Source organism: Egretta garzetta, unplaced genomic scaffold (genome assembly GCF_000687185.1).
Source record: "Egretta garzetta isolate BGI_Z169 unplaced genomic scaffold, ASM68718v1 scaffold473, whole genome shotgun sequence".
NCBI lineage: Eukaryota > Metazoa > Chordata > Aves > Pelecaniformes > Ardeidae > Egretta > Egretta garzetta.
This window is the reverse complement of record NW_009259319.1, coordinates 897,944-911,471: the sequence shown is the minus strand read 5'-3', so window position 1 is coordinate 911,471 and position 13,528 is coordinate 897,944. Positions and strand designations below refer to the sequence as shown.

General features: G+C 37.4%; 1 protein-coding gene across 3 annotated transcripts in view; it reads right to left on the bottom strand.

The window, feature by feature from the left end:
• Positions 1–13,513, bottom strand: part of CSNK1G3 (casein kinase 1 gamma 3) — a 92,761-nt gene extending 79,248 nt beyond the window's left edge. For all 3 annotated transcript variants that reach the window (XM_009636552.2, XM_009636553.2, XM_035892104.1), the window contains exon 1: positions 13,399–13,513. The gene's annotated coding sequence lies outside the window, so the exon portion shown is untranslated. The remainder of the gene's footprint in view (positions 1–13,398) is intronic.
• Positions 13,514–13,528: the final 15 nt, after the last annotated feature.

Sequence of the window (13,528 nt, the reverse complement as noted above, 5' to 3'; positions counted from 1 at the left end):
GGCGGGATGGGGACCTGGTGCTGCGGCTTGGAAGGTCTGCCGAGGGTTGCACCCCCTTTGGGCTGTGACCGCCGATCACTGTGGCCCTTACCGGACCTCTTCTAGTCCTACTTGGGGTGAGCTTCTTAACCCAGACCATGGTCTATGACTGTAAGGACCAGAAGAAAGGAAGCTGCATTTATAACCAAACCCAGTCCAGTTTAAGCAATACAGCGAGACATCAATTGCGGGATGGTCCTGTATATGCTGGGATACTGCAGGCTGGGGATATGATTATCAATGTGGGAACCTGAAAGCTTCAATTGCAAGGGTATGCAGAAAAGGCACCAGGACTGTATGCTAGGATCCAAAAGAACTCCCTTATCAATATTGGGTAGAAAGGATTAATTGGAACAAGTGAGGTATTTTATCATGAAAGAAACAGGAATGAACATGAACTTCCCACAGTTGCTAAAAATCTATTTGTAAATCTCGGTAACTCATTGTTATGAGAACTGCTTTGTATCTGTGGAAACTTAATCTTAGTAATTGTTGTTTAGAAATGGATAATGAAGGAAAAGCTGTAAATGAGCCTGTAAAAGAAATGAAAATTGCACATGTCGGGATAGTTGTATTTGGGATATGTGGGGGATTGTTATTAATTCCATGTTTAATATCTCGTTTTAATAGACTAATACACTCAGTTATACAAGGAATGCAAATATCTGCGGCACCTGTTGACCCAGAACCGGGGAAAGAGAAAACGCATTCACTGGTTATAATGAAAGAAGATCCAAAATTGATACCAATTCGGAAGGTGTTAACTCGATTGGAAATGAAAAACACGAATCAATACTATGGAAAAAGAAAATGGGGGTTTGTTATATATGTCCATCTGATTCGTGTTAATATGGAACAGTGCTAGGGCCACATGATGACATACCCTTGTATAACCACAAGCCTAAGAAGAGCAGAGAGGTTAATGTATGTAGTTCTTACCTTGCACCCCCCCCAGCCGCCTCCTCACAGGGGGAAGGGGAGGGGGGCTGGCTGGGCACCAGGGCGGCATCGGCCGCAGCCGGCTCCCCACCGGGGGGGGGTTAAACCGGTTCTGGTACTGACCAAAACAAAAGGAGTTTAAGACCCGCCTATTGCTGGGGGGTATATAAACCAGAAACAAGACCTGTATGGTGTGCGTCTTGGTAGAGCAGAGGCTCCCGGCGCACCCAGCGCTGTTTGCTTGCTTTTATTCGTTTAATAAACTGTTAATTTTGACTGAAACCCTATTTGGGACTCGGTCATTTATCACAAGCATAAAGCATTTAAAAATTCACCCAGGTTCCTACCATTTTCATGCATCTTCAGTTTGTCCTGCCCCTCAAACTTCTTTGTTCACATACTTCTACTCCCGAGGTCTCATGTTTTTTGGCACTGACATTAATCTAAGCAGCAAAGCTTCTCCCCACACCTTCTAGAAGAGTGCAGAGAAAGTTTCTAGTGCCTCTACCACAGATTTCCTTCCTTTAGCCTTCCTCTAGCATCACACATAGTTTTTATGGAATAATTTACCTACTAAATAGCCCTTATTTGAGACAGAGGACAATCACATTCAATTTCCAATATTCATTTGAACGTTACAAATACATTTGGACTACAGATAGAGTAACATGGAATTATTCTAACTCCTTTAGAAGTATTTAACAGTAGAAAAAATGCAATTCATACGACAAATCTGAAATGAAGCAGAATGACAGCTTTGTTGTGAGGCAATCAATATATAATTCAAATATCTAATCAACTATTTCTGTATTTGCCTCATGGAAAGATTAAGCTGTTCTTTCTAGCCTAGCTCTAAGACAACTGCATCATTTTCATTCATCTTTATCTACATGTCCCCAAGCAACAGAGGACACCTGTGAAATTTCAAATCCACAGCAAAAAGGTTCACAATTGAAGAGCCCTTAAAAGTTTAGAACAGCAGTTTCTAACCTCAAAAACCTCTTGGGATAGAATTTAAATTGGAAAATATATCTAAATTTACGTATGATTTAGTAAGATTCATTGTTTCCTTAAAATGAAAAAAACCCCACCTCTTTAATCTTTAAATATTTTATTATTTTCAATTTAGTCCAGTGAGAGAATTCAAACCTTCACGTCTTCATGTGACCCAAAAAAGTAGAGTTGCTATTCCAACAATTTATATTACAAATAAATTTGTCTATAGCTTTATTTTTTGTATAAAGAGATGCTGATAATAACAACACTTCGATGGTTGTTACCTTTTATTGCCAATTTAAGTCTGAAAAGAAAAATACTTTCATATACAAACTCCAAAATAAAAACAGATATCAAAAGGTTCATTGCATAACTCAATTAAAATGTAACCAATCTTATTTTGACCTAAGAATATTATTTCATCATTTTCCAGATTTCAGAAGCAGAAAAAGGCAAAAACATTAGTATATCAGTCAAAACTAAAGACAAAATGATTGCTGAAATATTCAGTCCATAGAACTTCCACAGATGCTACATACTCATGACATGAGCTTTGAAAAACAGAAGAAACATTTCCAAACAAATTTGTCCTGATACAATTTCTCTCTCCATCTATCAATAACCTGTATTGATATTGCCCATTACTGTATCATGTTACATTTCTTAGAAGGTGTTCTCTAAATGTAACCTCAACATAATGAAAACTTCACAACAATGTAATCCACCTGACAGGGATTCCCATACACAGGGAACTTCAGTCTAAATTTGACACATCTAATGCAGCTTAATTTTCTAGTTTTTTAAACGTTTTAACATAAAAAACAAAATACGGCTTGGAAATATCCACTCTCACTCCTTTCTACCACTTCTAGCACACCTCAAGATTCATCATACTTTCAGATGTTAGTTGATTCATTTAAGAATGTTTTATTCTCCTGTTTCTTAGGTACTTATAATTCTGACTTCGTCAGCCAACTACCTTGGAAGCACTGTAAAAGGAACATGCAAATCCTCTGAAGTAACAGCACTCCCCTCCCCCTCCCAAAAAAAAGCACTAGTATTTTGCAGCAGATGTGAACTAATCCAAGAAACAAGGACAGACTTTTTCAGTTTCATGTAAGAGGACTGGTGTCTCTACATGAAGAAAATGAGAAACATATGGAACACACAAGAAGTGAAGATGCATCCGAATCAGATCTTCAGCAGCATCCACATTCAGGCCTTTAAAACCCACTGTTCACATTCTTTCTCAGCCAGCTTGCCTTTCAAAATACTGAAGGCCAGATCCCATATTTGCTACATTAATTCTGAAGAAAAATTATGCAATATATTAATGAGGTGGAAATCCTCCCGAGAGTTTCAGCAGCCAAGAGGGAAAACAAGCAAAACACTACTACTTCTTGATCACATGCGTATCAAACTTTTCGCACTTCAGAAGGTAGATGTGTTTAACAAAGCAAACATAATACCCTAATTTCAAAGGCAAATGAAATCTCCTTATAACAGATCATGCAAGGAGCTCAGCTGTGCAATTTGTTTCTCAGTGTACATGGCCTCAAAACGTTTTTGTTCTGATTTGTGCTCTTCTGAACTCCAAGGCAACTAACAGATCACATGTGCACTTAAATTTCGTTTGCATTACCATCAGTTCAACAATGCAGCGTTTTTATCTCAAGACAATTCTACACTACCATGTCTGTCTTTTTTACTTAAAAGTCTAAATTTTCCGCAGATTCTTCTGTTCACTTTCTATTACTACCTCAGACAACTGTACTGTTTAGGCAGCGTCCAGTCATTTCCTGCTTCTACCTTTTGTAATATCAACCCATTCTAGAGTAATAGAACAGTTTTGCAAAGCAAAACAAAAACAGAATTTATGAATTTTGGCATGCAAATGAGATTAGCATTCCCAAAAATCATGATTAAAAAAAAAAAAACAAACAACTGTTACTTTCACAGATTTTACTAATATTCTCCCCAATGTAGTTTTATGTCATCGAATGCGAGTCTACATACACACAGTCTCAGTCCACAAAGACATACCAATGAAATTCACTCTAATAAGTAGCCTATGTGAAAAAGTCAACGTAAGTATGACTGGCTGCCTCGTGAATAAGAATTTTCACAGACAGGCCTTCTAAAAAAGTGAGGTTTTCCTGTCAAGTTGTACGCATATAAAAAAGAAATCTAAAATTACATTTCCCTCTTACAGTATCAACTGCCACACATTATTTTAGTTCAGGATTCTAGAATGAGCTTTTAGATTTACACATATATAGCTATTTCCCTAGGGAAAGTTCATCAACAAACTGCATATGGCCACATATAATCCTTTTTCAATGCACAAAATCTAACAGAAAACAGATTCATTAACACATGTAATTAAATCTTCCTCCATACAAAAATAACCAAAAATATACCTAGCTTTATTTTAGCTTGTTTTAAAAGTCCATTCTAGTTAAAATACTGTAATTTTTCTTGCACCAAGGTTTAAAAGTTACATGAAGAAAGCTGGATCTATATCCAAACCTTAGTATCTGATCTGCCCATTTAGTTTTGTCACTTGAAAGCCTACTAGCTAACTATCAATAATGCAGCATTCTCCACCGCTCAATTGCCAGTCTGGTCAAAATACTGTCACATCAGAGGACATGTACAGTACTCAGGGTCACACTAACTCAATACAATTTTTCCGGACAGACTGGACTAACTACATTAACAGTTAAGATCCCCAAGCAATCTCTTCATCTCTGTAAATTTAAAACAAACATCAACTGAAGACTGCTATTTTCTATTCAGTGCATAAAGAGAGTATTTTCTGACTGACCTAGAAGAAAAGTTTGGCCCTAATCCACAAATCACACTTCATTATAGGTTTTCACCACAAAATCCCACCAACTTCACTTTAGGAGTCCACACAAGTGAATGGATTTACTTGGTTAAAATTTTTGTGCATGCATCCTTGTTGCAGGCTCATATAATCATCATTTAGAGTAACAGTTGAAAGTCAGTTTTAAGAAAGGAGTGGTATAACACAAGGAATAATTAAGAAAAATCTAGTAAGGACAGTATTAAAGCGTATTTATTAAAGAGCTGAGAAAGGAGGTAACTGATGGTTAAGCAGCATTCTAGTAGTTTGGTTTTTCACTTTTCCACCACCCACACGCACACTTAAAACAGGATATACCGTCCAAAGCTGATAGAAAGCTAATGCTGAGCTAGCTAGTACCACATAATGGATGCTTCAATTTTCTACATCAAGCATTGTACCATCGGCACTCAACTGTTACAGCAGAACAACTGAAAGGTATAGATTAGCTTAAACCTAGGCTAAAGAAACTGTAAAGTTGAACGCATCTAAGAGTTAGAAAACAAATCAAGGATAGCATTACATTTCATCTAACACCATAACTATGTCTGAAGACAAAACTAAGCATGATGGTGAAGTGTCCTCCACTGGGAATAAAAAAAACATTTTCTAAGAGTCAGAAAGACACTAATTCTGTTTTCAGATTAAAATTTGGATAGGATAAAGTACATAGCATGCTCCAGCATTCCACACTGATTGTGAATAGCAGTTTTCAAAATGAAAAGCCTATTTAATTCACTGAGACCAATCCCTCCTCACCCTTATCTTTAATTACATAGTCATATTCTACTGTGAGACCTTAGAGAGGAGCGAAATTCAAGTTAAATTATTTTAACTCTGGAATTTTTCAACTTGCAACTGCAGTCACATCAGACATTAATCATCATGCTACACTCCTGAAAAACAAGCCCAAAAAATAAGACATCACATGCTCATGCTTGACAGACCACGATTTGATCCCATAAGACAGTCATCTATTACCAGTAGTATTCAACACTATTCCTTTTCATGAGGTCAGACCTCCAGAGGCATGTACTTCAGTTTCACAGGCTTTGACAACACAGAACTACTGAGAATATGTGTTAGCACCTCCGCCTTTCCTCATTCTAACCTTACCAAAATTCATTTGCCCTCTCAGCTGTTCCTGAATCACTTGAGGTTTTTTTCCCCTATAGCTCTCCTTCTACTTTAGTCTAACTAAACTGTACTAAACTGCAGCTTAAAGCGTGCTCCTCCATACGTGGCCAGTGGGGTCTGAGAGGTTGGAAATTGTCCTTAGTCCCCCAGCTCAGACAAAGCCCAAGTCACAATCCTACTCACCTACTTACTGTTAAAGTCATGTATTTCCTCCTTTTCCTGGGCAGAAGCAAAGAAAACCCAGAAATTACAAGCTGAAAAGTCACTTTGTGTTGAATTCCAGTGCCCAGCAGCACAGCAATCTCTCATCAACATGATGGAGCAGGTTCCAGGAAAGTTTTGTTCCATTCATGCAGCCCAGACTTCAACACAATCTGTATTCAATTTTTGTAGAATTTCTTCCAAACTGTCAGCTCCATTACATTGTTATAAATGGCATTTCCAAAAGCCTTAGACTTCAGCAAAACTTGACTAAGTAACAATGAAGAGGTTGATAAACCACCCCACCAAAACTCTAAGCACATGCTTTAACTTAACCATACCAGAATTTATCGGTAAGTTGGTTAGTTGGGTGAGTTCTTCTTTGGTTTTGTTTTGGGGGTTTTTTTTCCCTCCCCTCTTTCCCCATATTGGTAAGTCTTTCCCTGTGTTTATTTTGCAAATCAGCCAAGTGGTTTAATCCAAATTATTCCTTTATCTGTTTGAGTCAGAAACTAGTATGAAAGACTTCAGTCTTAATTTGACAGTGGTTTTGCCACTGAAAATACATAACCTTACGACAGATGTTAACCACAGATGTTTCTGCCAACTTTGCACATAAGGAAAGGGATAACCCACAGTTCAGGAAAACATCTCCAGAGTAAGTTTTGCAACTATGAATATGTCAAGGTTTTCTGATGATAACAAATTACACAGTAATCAAATGATTCTACTGGTTTAATAGTCTCCATAAATTAGATAGGTACCTCCTACAGCAGTGAATTCCAAGGACTTTACTATCAGATATATTTGCCACTCTCCCCTCACATGCATGGCTTTCACTGCAATGCCTACCGAAAACGTCTTATTAAAATGAAACTACAGAATTATATTCTCAAAAAGGCTTCTATAGTTTTCTTTTTGCCTTGTAAGTTTAATATGGAATAAAATGTTATAGATAAAATGCCTCAGACACCACACCAATTAGAAGCATGCTTGCCACCTTCGTATTGAACACATAAGATGCATAGTGACATGAAAGAAAAAAAAAACAAAAACAAAAACAACTTAACCACAGTTAAGATCTTAACTTCATTATTAGTCATCTAACATAAAATGCAATGACTTCCTGTGAAACTCAGTGGAAAAAACAAGTCTCACAGAGTTTTATACAAAACCAAGCAATACTGAGTATGAAATAATCTGGTGTAAATGAAAAGTTCTGAGAACAAAATAACATGTATGCTACTGACATCAGTTTTGTGAAGAACTGATGGCAATTAACTACCCCAATTCTAATTTAAAACAAAATTCTCATGCACTAGAATGAGAAAATGTCAGCATCTTGATGTGGGCACTGTGTAGTAAACTCTTGATTTACTACTCAGGGAGAGTAAGATAAATTCAGACTAAGCAAATTGTTCCTCAAAAGCAACAATGTTAGCTAAACTTAGCTCTCTACAGATTAGCGTTCAACGCCCACACACTCTCGTTGCAGTAACTGCAGCTTGTTGGATACCTTCCATGTTTCCATAGTATTCCCAGGCCTCCCTCTGTTGCATCTTCAGCTCTTTTTTGCAAAACCACAAGTTTCTTCCCACAATAGAACTCTTACCTTCACTTCTCATTCAGCAAAGGAGTGAGATGTACTGCTGCTGACTGGCTCTCAAGCTGCTCCCACACAAAACAAAAACCGTCCTTCCTCCACTGTGGATAGTTAACAAATAGCTACTCTATCTAAATTGGTTTTTATGAAGTTTATGGGAACATATCTTCAGAGGCATAAAAATCTAAGCTTGGTTAAAACTGCCCAACCAGTTCCACATTTGTATAGGCAGCAGATGAGAAAACTGCAGATCAAAAATACCTTATTTCCTTAAAAAATACTTTTTTTTTTCAGAAGAAAATTCCAAGTACAATCAACAAACTTTACCTAGAGCTCCAAGTCAGAAAATTAAAAGCAAACTTTAGAAGAGCATTTCTGGGTGGCAGAGACATTTATCTCTCAAGTCTGGCAAAAGCTTAAGAGTACATTTAGCCATTCTGCCTTCCTGTTGTCTGTTGGCGAAATTCTTCTCTGCCTGTTTACTGTTACCTGTAAATTAAAGTTTCATCATTTGTTATCTCTCTAAATGTAGAGATCCCTCAGCTTACTGGCAGCAAGTATTAAACACAAGTAAAAACTTTCATAACCTGATACATTGAGCAACCCGCTCCTGGAATACTGCAAGAAATGAATGATTAGCAATTGTTTGAGACAATCCTCCACAGAGAGAGAAAGGAAGAACATTTTATACCCTATTTCTTTGTTTTCAGAAGCCAGTGTTTGCAAGGCACAAATAAGAAAATACTAGTGGTCGAGGTTAGAGTGAAACATGTCTCCCATGACCCTTAGAGCAATCGTGTCCCCAGCTGCAATCTCTACATTAATTCATCTTCCCAAGATTACTGCAGAATTTAAGAGATCTGTACTTATATGGACATTCCATTCATTTAAACTGACATCAACAATATCAATATCATCTGAAATTAATTATGGACTTCATTTTAAGCTAGTGGAACTCTACTAAAGCAATAGTGAATACCTTTATAAGATTCCTTTATATAATTACATCAAAAAGCTACTGAAACATGGAAAGTCTTTCATGTCTTTACATACAGAAGTGCAAGCTGCTTTGTATAAGTCCAAATATAAAGATCTAAAATGGAAAATGTTTGGTGCATTAAATACAGAAAGGTACACATAACAATAGAATTTTTAAATAGTCCTCTCGTCTAGGCTGCAAAGATGTGTCCTACCCTGGACTAAATCACAAGTTCCAGCATCACAAAATTAATCTGCCATGGAGCCTGTACTTCTGAAGCACATCAGTATTTTTCTACAAAAATACAACCCATGCAGCCTTCAGAACGTAACAGATGAACATTTACTAGGTAATTAGCACCTTAAGCCTAAAGACAAACTGAACCAAAAATACCAGTTTTAAGGCTACAATACAGACAATCTATGTCTGAAATTTTGTTTTGAAAAATGCAATTAGACAATATAATGGGTCAGCATGATGGCTCTCCTCCTGCTGCATCTGGCCCCAGGTACTTGCTTCTCCTTGCTTACTTTAGGCTAGCACTCAAACACCTCTGTAAAGCCGCTAGACTCGCTAATCTAGTAGGAAGTTCACACACTCAACAGTAACTTGCTACTGAACAGAAGCTGAATCAACTCAGTGGAGGACACAAGAGACCAATGCAGAGCAAGAGTGGAGATACAAAACTCTACAGCCAGGAATAGGGCAGGGGAAGAAATACCTGGTAGTAGAAAGAACAACCTTCCCAACAGCCTGCAATGTAATTTCTAAGACTGTTGTTTCACAGGTATGTTTAATGCATCCCTTAAAAGACAGCACACTTGTTCTCCATGACCTCCATAGGCTAACTACCACCCAAGCATCACCATTAACTATGCTTCTGTTTGAAACTGTTCCATCAACTTTCTGTTATTGTACATGGTTTACTGAATAAAGAGAGCATGGCACCTCAAGAATTACTCAATTAATAAACACAGAGACAAGGAAGTGTGACAAACCACACACTCTAAACTGGAATTTAGACCCTGCTTGTCATAAAACATGTCTGTATTTTTGCACTACTGAAGAGGACATTATCCTCCATAGTTATAGTCCACATCCTGTCTCCATCAAAAATAACGTAATTTAAACACGTGGCTGATGAAGAGTATAAATTCCCACACAGGCAATTACACCCATGTAATCTGGAAAAAAAAAAATCTTTTCTAGGAAAATGTCATTAAATTACCAACAGGTTTTATTTAATTAAAACAGTTATTAAAAAAGTCTTGGTACATTAAAAGTTCAACAGGCTAGGAAGCTTACAGGGAAGATCATAAAGCACAGGAAAACACTGTTGTAATTACATTAGTGATATTCTGTATTAAGTCAGATTAAGTAATAAACTTAATTGAAGTATGCAAATCTTACCTGTGTGTCTGTCATTGACTTCTATGACCTACCGTTAACTGATTAAACATACTGACTTTAATAGGTCTCCTCCCATTCCTAACTCCACTGCACAAGGCAGCAATAAGATACTAGACGCACAAATAGCAAAAAAAAAAAAGTCATCTTTCCATACCTACAGGGTACACCTATTTTGTGTAAAATATCCCTCTTTGAGCAGCCAAATGTGGGTATTATCTATCTTGTATTAAAAGGCCTTCCTGAAATGTATGCTGAGCTGTTACATGTAGCTATACTCAAAAACGCCAGACAAAGGAATAAACAAGAGAGAGAAGAAGAGCGGATGAGGGGCAACTACAGTGAAATGTGTTCAGACAAAAATGCTCTATGCAACAGATGAAGGACAATGCTTTCAATAAACATCCTAGGAGAATGCACTGGTAAACACACTTGTAATATTCTGAAAGTGTTGAACATTCAATATTTACAAATATTCTCTGCACCTTTTCTCAGAAAGAATCCTCCTACTCATTAAACGTAATGAACATATCAGCAATCGAGCACTAGATGTAACATGTGAGCTAAATCTGATCAAAATAAATTCATCTATATATCTCGAACACAGCTGAGTACTTTACTAGTAAGAGTTTCAGAACCTTCCTGAAAGTACTGCTTTCAGGAAGCTCTCTAAGCAACCAAAATCCAAACTAATTTTATAGCACAGACCAGTGTGTAATGTCTCCTCTTATACATCCTCCCTCTGCCGAAGAGGAGACATTAAATTATAAGTGGCTTACCTAAGGTCACAGGGAGGGACAGATGTTCTAGTCACTGTCTTTATCTGTGATCATCAGCCTAGCTTTTAACCGCTTTCTTACTAGTCTGCTTTTATTTATGCAGCTATTTAGCTTACACATATTTTTCTCTACTGAACTATTTTAGCTGTGGCCCACAAACTCCTAGAACTCCCGTGACAATGTCTAGGAGGCGACTCAGAACTATGCTCAGGAAAACAAGCCCAGCAGCAGCATTAAAATGTTTGCACAGCAAAAAAAAAACAAAACTCAAATTAAGGTCTGTCAGAAAGTATACAACAACTAGATGAAAGTTACTTTTTTACTTTTAATAGATCAGGTAAAACAATTATCTAGAAGTCTCAAAATACTTTTAAAGAATGTTAAAGGCCCAGAAGCAAAGCAAACATGCTATATAGTTCTTACTGCTTACTCTTCCAGGGTACTTGAGTTGCTCCCTGGAAATATACTATCCCATTTTCATTGCTAAATAACCCCCCGGGTATCACGATCAGTTCACGATCATCTAACCACAGTCCACTGCTGAAAAGCATTGTCCCACTCTTCCTCTCAGCACTGCGTCAGCTCTTTCGCTCATACAACTGTGGGTGGGGTACGTAGGATTGACTGAAAACTCTTGCAGTTAGTTTCCAGTTGAATCATTGAGCTTAAACTGTGAAGAAGCAGCATCCTAAACTCCAACGTTATTCTTCCTGGGGTTTGTGTGCGCCTTTAATTGTGTTATTACTTTTGCGTATGCCATTCCAAAACCATCAGCTAAAAGAAAAACCTAAAGAACAAGAAGTGTATGTTTTGTTTACAACAGACTTAAGAAAAATGTTTAGCTCGTATGACTTATTAGGAAAAGTTAGACAGAGATAGTTAATACAGCTGATCAGTACCCTGTTCTTTAGAAAGTTGGTTTTTGTAATTACAGGATACTGGAGAAAAGTAACCACTGCCACTTCCCTATTCCTCACATTTGATCTACTGTTGCCTCAAAGTCATAACTAAACTAAATCAATCTTAAGCACCAGGACACTTCCTAATACTTTATTAAAACACAGTTTTAAGACAAAGGTCTTAAATACATGTTACAACTTTGAAACTTCTAATCACAGAACAAGTTAGCATAGCCACTACTGAAGCATAAACAACCCTATTTTCATAGGACACACTTTGCGGATGCAGTTGGGACGCTTAAGTTTTGATACACCACATCAGCTTTAAAAATTTATTTAATCTAGTTATGAGACTATTAAAGAGTGGAGAAAATACCACAGGCAGTAAATTCAGTACTGTTAATTGTATATAAGAAAACTGGATGAGGAAAAACTCTTTTGCAAGTCCAGTGACTTCTTTTTCTAGGGAAGAACAACTTCAGAAAGGCTATTAAGACAGGGCCTGCAAGTCTTCCAAACAGGTTGAATCTCCTAACTAACTTTGAATATTTTTATCTTGATCGCACAGAAAAAAAAACCTACAGAAAACAAGATGGGTGACACTATCAGAGCTAGTATTCTAGATTCTGAAATTCGTTTACATTTTATAAGCAAACACATCTATTTCATTCAAAAGTACAGGAGCAGGACAAAAAAGATTAACTTCATTAGCTGAAAGTCATTCTCAGATGATGAACTAGTCTGACATTTGCCAGGTAATTTCCCTATTTCAGGCCAGCACAATAAAATACCACTTACTTCCACAACATTTCACTTGTTGAAACTGCTCCATTCAAAAGAAACTGACAAAAGGATGTTGAGGTCAGTAGAAGACATCTCCTAAGATATAGTAAACAAAGAAACCTCTCTCTCATCTTTTCCCTCTACAAGGAAAAAATGCATTGCTCCCATCTTGGATTTTAACATCCCAACGCAGCTCAGGATAAAATGCATTTGCTAGACATTTATTAGGGTTCAGAAAAGGTGTAAATCTACAGTGCAGATACGTTGCTTATCCCTACAAGTAGTCATAACCCATGTAGCAGCACTTAATGCCCTTAACGGTGCGCTTCACTTATGATCATCCTCAAGACCATGCAAAATAAAGCATAATTTTACACAGTATGTAAGTACATACGTACTTGCAAAAGATGTATTTAATACAAAACGCTTTAAGAAAAAGATCTTTGATTATATTCCAACTCCTTTTACACATAGCATGTCACTTTAACACCCAGTAAGGGTTTGCCAGCAAAGTCAACAGGGAAGCCTGAAAATAAGCTCTGTAAAAGTTTCACAGCAAATCACCCTAAATATCACTCTTCGAGATTTTAATGAATCAAACTTAAAACCACTATATTTGAAGCGCATTTATAAATACATTTAATAATTTAAAAAAAAAAAAAATCAATCACTGGCGATTCGGTTTGCCACTAATCCGCTAACCAAGCCAGCACGAACGCACACACCAGCAACCTGCTTCTACAGAACCGGAAAACGAACTTACTCACTTGTTCCCACAAAGGCAGCTCAGTGCTCGGTCGCACTAACCGCCGCCGGCGCCGCCGGAGTCGGCGATTAGTCAGGCAACCCCAGGAGCCGGCACCGACGCTTCTTCAGAAGGCGAGGGCAGCCGGAGGG